This window comes from Lathyrus oleraceus, chromosome 3 (assembly GCF_024323335.1).
Source record: "Lathyrus oleraceus cultivar Zhongwan6 chromosome 3, CAAS_Psat_ZW6_1.0, whole genome shotgun sequence".
Classification (NCBI taxonomy): Eukaryota; Viridiplantae; Streptophyta; class Magnoliopsida; order Fabales; family Fabaceae; genus Lathyrus; species Lathyrus oleraceus.
The window spans coordinates 483,338,832-483,346,619 of NC_066581.1; the positions used below are offsets into that span (position 1 = coordinate 483,338,832).

The window sequence follows — 7,788 nt, forward strand, 5'->3', positions numbered from 1 at the left end:
ACCATCCCTGTTACAACTAGTGCAACAGAGATAATTCGCGGGTCTCGCTACCGAGAACCCTAACCAACATTTAAAAATATTTCTTCAATTAGCAGATACTTTCAAAACCAATGGAGCTTCTCCTGAGGCAATACGTTTAAGATTATTTCCTTTTTCTCTCAGAGATAAAGCCCTATCATGGTTAGATTCCCTTCCACCCAATTCCATTACGACTTGGGATAACCTTAGGAGAGTTTTTCTTGCTAGATATTTTCCCCCGAGTAAGACCTCCGTTCTTCGAAACCATATAACTAGATTTACCCAAAACCAAGGAGAATTGCTGTTCGAAGCTTGGGAGAGATATAAAGAGTTGTTACGAGCATGCCCACATCATGGCTTAGAAAACTGGTTAATCATTCAAACCTTCTATAATGGACTTCATTATAACACAAAGATGACCATTGACGCTACCGCAGGCGGTGCTCTGATGAATAAACCTTACCCTGAAGCTAGTGCCCTCATCGAAGACATGGCCCAAAACCATCAATCATGGAAAGTCGAACGAGCGACAGTTGAGAATAAGGAAGCCCAAGGAGGAGTGCATGAACTAAGCTCTATAGACATGATGCAGGCTAAAATGGATGCATTAGCCCTTAAAGTCGAGCATATGTACACGAACCCGAACACTGTAGCCGCAGTTTCGTCGGATTGTGAGATATGTGGAACCCAAGGACACCAATCTGCAGAATGCAGTCTATTGAACGAAACCCACTCTGAGCAAGTGAACTACACCCAAGAGAACCCATACTCGAATACCTATAACCCTGGATGGAGGAATCACCCGAACTTCTCCTATAAAAACAATAACCCTATTCAAAATAATGCACCTCCGAGACCTAGTTATCAAGCCCCTAGATCAAATCAACCTATGCAACCTATACCACCAAAGCCGAGCCTTGAGAAAATTATGGAAATTTTTATCACCGCTCAAACCCAACAAAACAAGGAGTTCATGAACCAAAACATTCATGTTAACGAATTGATTACTCAGTTAGGAACCAAGGTTGACCAAATAGTTACTCATACCAAGATGCTTGAAACCTAGATCTCTCAGGTAGCTTTAAACCAAGCCCCTCAGACTACACCTGGAGGACAATTCCCTGGACAACCTCAACAAAATCCGAGAGGACAAGCCAATGCCATTACCCTACGAAGTGGGAATGCTTATGATGAGCCACCAAACCCAAGATTGAGTGAACCCGAAACTTCTAAGGAATGTACCAAACCCCCGGACGAAGTAAAGGAACCAGAGGAATCTGAAAACCAGGATGGTCGAGAGAAAGGAGAAGAGCCTAAAGATAAAATTTACGTACCACCCCCACCATATAAACCACCTATACAATATTCCCAAAGACTCAAACAAACCCAGATCAATAAACAGTACCAAAAATTTATTAAAGTTATAGAAAAACTTCATGTAGAAATCCCTTTCACAGAAGCCATCACCCAAATACCTTCTTATGCAAAGTTTCTCAAAGACATCCTTACCAACAAACGTAGACTTGACGATCCGAAGCCTTTGGAATGTAATGCTATTTCCGAGGACAAATTAGCAAAGAAAATAAAGATCCTGGAAATTTCTCCATTCCTTGCCTTTTGGGTAATCATGTCATCGATAAAGCTTTTCTAGACTTAGGAGCTAGTGTGAGTTTAATGCCTCTAGCAGTTTGTGAGAGTTTAAACTTAGGAGAATTACAACCCACTAAGATGTCACTTCAGTTAGCCGATAGATCTGTTAAATATCCGATAGGCATTTTAGAAGATGTTCCTGTTAGGATAGGTCAACTATTTATCCCTACTGATTTTGTCGTCATGGACATCAAAGAGGACAATGATATACCAATCCTTCTAGGTAGACCATTCTTATCGACTGCAGGAGCCATAATAGATGTCAAGAAAGGAAAGTTGACATTTGAGGTAGGTGACGAGAAAATAGAATTTATACTTTCGAAATTTCTTATGGCACCTATGATGGGAGACTCGTGTTATGCCTTAGATATCATTGATGAATGTGTGAGAGAATTAGAACAAAAAGAAATTATAAAAACAATTAAGTTACCATCAACCCCCATAAAGGAAGATGATGACTTTAAAGAACCTTACATCGATGATAACCTTTACGAATGTTTATCCCTTACCCCAGATCCTATGCCATGCCCTAAGAAACCAACCTTAGAACTTAAGGAACTGCCTAAGAACCTGAGATATGAGTTCCTCGATGAAAAGATGAACCACCCAGTTATAGTCAGTGCTACCTTGAGCCAAGAGGAGACGAACCAACTTTTAGACGTTTTACGAAGATATCCCTCAGCCTTAGGATATAATATCTCTGACCTGAAAGGTATAAGCCCATCCGTATGCATGCATCGGATTTCGCTAGGAGAAGATTCAAAACCCTCTAGGGAGCATCAGAGAAGAATAAACCCTATAATGAGTGATGTTGTTAAGAAGGAAGTTCTTAAGTTGCTTGAGGCAGGTATAATCTACCAGATCTCGGATAGTAAGTGGGTGAGCCCTGTGCATGTAGTACCTAAAAAGGGAGGCATCACAGTCGTGCAAAACGATAAAGGCGAACATGTAGCAAAACGTTTAGAAGGAGGATGACGGATGTGTATAGATTATAGAAAATTAAATAAAGCAACTAGGAAGGACCATTTCCCTTTACCATTCATAGACCAGATGTTGGAGCGTTTAGCCAGACACTCTTACTTCTGCTATCTAGATGGATACTCTGGATTCTTCCAAATACCTATTCACCCCGAAGATCAAGAAAAAACTACCTTTACATGCCCTTATGGAACTTTTGCCTACAGACGAATGTCGTTCGGCCTCTACAACGCTCCATCTACTTTCCAACGTTGCATGATGTCAATCTTCGCAGATTACCTAGATGGTATCATGGAAGTGTTTATGGATGATTTCTCAATTTACGGATTCGATTTCCATAATTGTCTCGCTAACCTTGAGAAAATCCTGGAGAGATGCGTGGAGGTGAACCTAGTGCTAAATTGGGAAAAATGTCATTTCATGGTGACCGAAGGAATAGTTTTAGGAATTATAATTTCCGAAAAAGGTATAGAGGTAGATAAAGCTAAAATAGAAGTTATAAAAAACCTAAAACCCCCAAAAACCATCAGAGAAGTCCGAAGCTTTCTTGGACACGCTGGATTCTATCGGCATTTTATTAAGGACTTCTCCAAAATAACCAAACCTTTAACCGGACTTTTAATGAAAGATGCTGAATTCATTTTTGATGAAAAATGTAATGACGCATTTAATCTTTTAAAACAAGCATTAGTATCGGCACCCATTATGAAACCGCCCGATTGGTCGGAACCTTTTGAGATAATGTGCGATGCTAGTGATTATGCAGTTGGAGCCGTTCTAGGACAAAGAAAAGATAAAAAATTACATGCCATTTATTATGCCAGTAGAACCCTAGATGTTGCCCAACTCAACTACGCAACAACTGAGAAAGAATTACTCGCTGTAGTTTTCGCTATAGACAAATTTAGATCTTATCTAGTAGGAGCAAAAATTATTGTTTACACCGATCATGTTGTCGTTCGTTACCTATTAAGTAAAAAAGATGCCAAGCCCAGGTTACTCCGATGGATTCTATTACTACAAGAGTTTGATTTAGATATAAGAGATAAAAAAGGCACTGAAAATGTAGTAGCCGATCACCTTTCTAGGCTAGAACATCTAAAACCTGAACTAGTACCCATAAATGATGATTTTGCCTATGATAGACTGATCGCTAGAGTGGAAACCATTGAAGATAATAACCTAGATCCTTATGAGCACCCCCAAAATTCCTTAGCAATAAGTAACGTACCCTGGTATGCAGATTTCGTTAATTACCTAGCTGCTGATATAGTACCCCCTGATCTTGACTACCACCGCAAGAAGAAATTCTTCCACGATGTGAGAAACTTCTATTGGGACGAACCGCTCCTTTTCAAAAGGGGTAAAGATGGCATTTTTCGCTGTTGCGTTCCAGAAGAAGAGGTAAATAATATTATCGAGCATTGTCATTCTGCACCTTATGGTGGACATGCGAGCACCTCTAAGACATACGCCAAGATTCTTCAAGCTGGCCTATTCTGGCCTACCATGTGGCGTGATGTCTATGCTTGCATTGTCAAATGTGATAGATGCCAACGCACTAGAAACATTTTAAGACGTGATGAAATGCCCTTAAGAAACATTCAGGAAGTAGAACTCTTCGACGTATGGGGTATAGATTTCATGGGACCCTTTCCACCATCCTTAGGAAATAGGTATATCTTAGTAGTTGTAGACTATGTGTCTAAGTGGATTGAAGCTATAGCTGCACCCACTGTCGCATTACGCGAAAAACCGGCGGGAAAAGACACAGAGCCGCCACCGTGCGTTATTTATCCCAAGGGAGGGAAAGGAAACGCTCGAAGTAAACCTGGAAAGGAAATGGTCTTACGACCAGAGATTGCAAGGATCGAGAGTCGGTTATGCGAAGGGAAGGTATTAGCACCCCTACGCATCCGTCGTACTCGACGGGATCCATGCTCAGAAGAATAGAAGAAAGGTTGCCAAATAACTGCTCAAAAACTGCACAAGACTGGAATAGAACACAGATGAGAGACGGAGAAAGCGGACTCGGCAGGATGTCACATCCTGGGCCTACGTAGTTTGTCAAACACAAATATCAGAGTCGACGTAGTTCGGGGAAACGGGAAACGGGCTCGCTAGGACATCGCATCCTATGCATACGTATCTTCTCTAACCAGAGTAAGAATCAGAGCTACCGTAGCTCGACTAACGCACGCCGAAACAAAACACAACACAAAGACGCTGAGACGTCAAAAGAAACACGCAAATGGAAACAGACTGCCAATGGCTGGTCTTACGTCCGACTCCGAACAAAAGAAACACAAACAGGAAACCGAATGCCAATCGTTGGGCTTATATCAGACTCCAAACAACAAACACCAACAGGAAACCGAATGCCAATGACTGGACTTACATCAGACTCCAAACAAAACAAACAAACGCACACAGGAAACCGAATGCCAATCGCTGGACTTACATCAGACTCCAAACACACACATAGAGCAGAAGGGTCTCGATTGCAACTAGGGCAAGAGAAAGGGAAGGTCTCAATCGCAACGGGGGCGAGAGAACAGAAAGGATCAAAGTTAGTTGTTAGTCAAACTCGACAAGACATCGCATCTCGTGCCTACGTATCTCATTTGGACATGAGAATCAGAGTTGCCGTAGTTCGGCTAAACCATTTCTATTTGTTTTGTGTTTTTTAGATGGATGACGTTACTACGCAATCTACCGGATGCTCGACCTTTGGAGACTTACTCACCTGTAGTAGAAGGAGTTAACGTGTCCTTAAGAGGGGATAAAGTTGGTTTGTGTTTTAGGAAAGCTCACGCAAGAAAGGAAGTCCTAGACGAAGGAACCGTGCTACCTTAATTGACATGCAAACGAGACTACGCAAAGTCTAGCAAACCTAGGGGATACAATCACACCACACAAACACATACAGCATGAAGTAAACACACCAACAAGGGGGCTCAAACATCAAGGGTGAGGCTTTAGTCAAGGGGTCATATCAACCTCGACAAACAAGCCGACTGGAAGGGTATCTGAGGGCTCTTAACCACTGGCATTGACCGTCAGGGTGAGCAGATGAAATGTAATGAGGGTAAGACCTCATAGCTCTTAACCCGGGCCTGGGTGAGCTTCAATCAATGAAAACGTGGGAGTCCAGAATGTGAGACTCTACTCCACTTGACTGACTCTATATACAAAGGATCTTGGGTGTTTATTCAAAATGCATCAGCACGTAGTGCGAGAAAGATGAAAGACTCAACTGAATAGCAGGGGATAGATTGCACATCCCTTCTATCTTCCAATTGCCTCTTCACTTAGGAGGACTTGAAGTACATGGCACAAAAGTAAACAAACACAGTCATTGCCTCTTAAGGAGGACTTCAGCCAAATGCCTGCCAAACATAAACGGCAGGGCTTCCAGACTACATGGAGTACAAGAGGGATTACCTAAGTGGTATGCCAACCACAAGCAAAGCAAAGCAACTCAAGCAATGAGTTAAAACGGCTAAAGTACCTGTAAGAAAGTCAAAACAATCAGTACTATGTTCAGACAAACAACCAACAGTCAACAGTGTTACAACTCAATATGCACACAAGTCAAGCTTTATGACTCAAGAGTTCAAGTGATTCCACCACACTCCATGAACCTACAACACAAAGGATTAGTGCACAAAGTAGTTTGCATCTCATGAAGTGAGATTACATCAATCATTAAGATTAGAAGCTTGAACCTGAAATACAAAGCTTAAAAAGTGAGTACAAACTACTAGCACCAAGGCTAGGGTCAAAGGTAAGGCAAAAAGTCAAAACAGCAACCAAAACTCAACATATGGCACATTTAATCTATCATGAACATGTCCTAAAAAGGACCAAGTCAAAAGCATTAAGCAAAGTCATCACATGAGCAAAATATGGCAAAGGCAATTTCAAGGCACACAATTGGTCATCAAGAATCAAAATTCCATATTAAATCAGAAATGACTCAAACAATTCTGGAAATTTTTATGAGCATACAACATGTCCAACACAACAGCATCATGCAAAAAATTATAAACAGAGGAGCTCAATTGATAAGGCAATGAAAATGAATAAGATCAACATCAAATTGTGTGACACACATTGTCACACCATACAATCATGTGTCCCAAATAGAGAAGGAAAATGCTAAAAATGCCAAATAAAATCTCAAACATCCTACAACATGTTAGGAAGCAGCATATAAAATTTCATGGCAATTGGACAAGTATTGAGCATTTCACACCAATTTGAATGAGGCATGGCATAATTGTGTACATGTTCAAACAATTCAACACCATTAAAAATCCAGACATGGTAAAATCATAAAATCAACACCATAAAATACTAGACAAACACATGATCATGTGAAAAAAAATTGCAAGTTAATTGGATCATTATTCTATTTTTGGTGATTTTTTGAATAAGCATGAAATAATGAAATAAAAATTGAAAACATGGAAATACTGAAAATGAATATGGAATTGGAAATGCATCATGCCAGTATCGAACTCGGTGCACTCCAAAACGACGTCGTTTTGGCTAATTGAGAAAATAATGAAAAAAAGAAGAGCGCTCATGCAGGATCGAGCCCAGGACGTGAACATGAATAGCGTCCAAACAGTGCTCTTGGAACGCTGAACCATACCAAAACCCTAAGCTATGCAGCACGGCGGCGCAAGGTGGAAACCACCGTCTTCTTCATGAAGACGGTGGATGAACAGTAACGTCAAATTATTTTTTTTCCAGAATTTTGTAATACCTATACCAAATGAAAACTCTCAACATGAGGAATTCAAATCTATCATCAATTACTCCTAACAAGCCATGAATAAGGAGAATCGAAGAGAAACATTTCTACATCTAAAACTTTAAATCATCATAACACAGCCAATTCTCAACCAAATTGCATGAAATTTAGATCAAAATGCTCAGCAATCAAAGCTCTACAACATTATGCACATAAAATCATGAATTAAGAGACTCGAAAATCCAACCTCTTGAAGCTCAATCAATGGCAGCAGCGTGTTCAGGTGTCTAGCCACGTCCAAATCTCTTCTATCAACCTTGTTATCACTTCTAAAGCACGAATCAACTCTTGGAAAGCCTTGGATCTAGCTCAAAGTTCAA

General features: G+C 40.6%; 1 non-coding gene across 1 annotated transcript; it reads right to left on the reverse strand.

The window, feature by feature from the left end:
- Positions 1-271: 271 nt before the first annotated feature.
- LOC127133491 (small nucleolar RNA R71) lies at positions 272-378 on the reverse strand. Its single transcript, XR_007807462.1, has one exon. It is a non-coding gene; the product is annotated as a small nucleolar RNA R71 (small nucleolar RNA).
- Between the last annotated feature and the right edge of the window lie 7,410 nt (positions 379-7,788).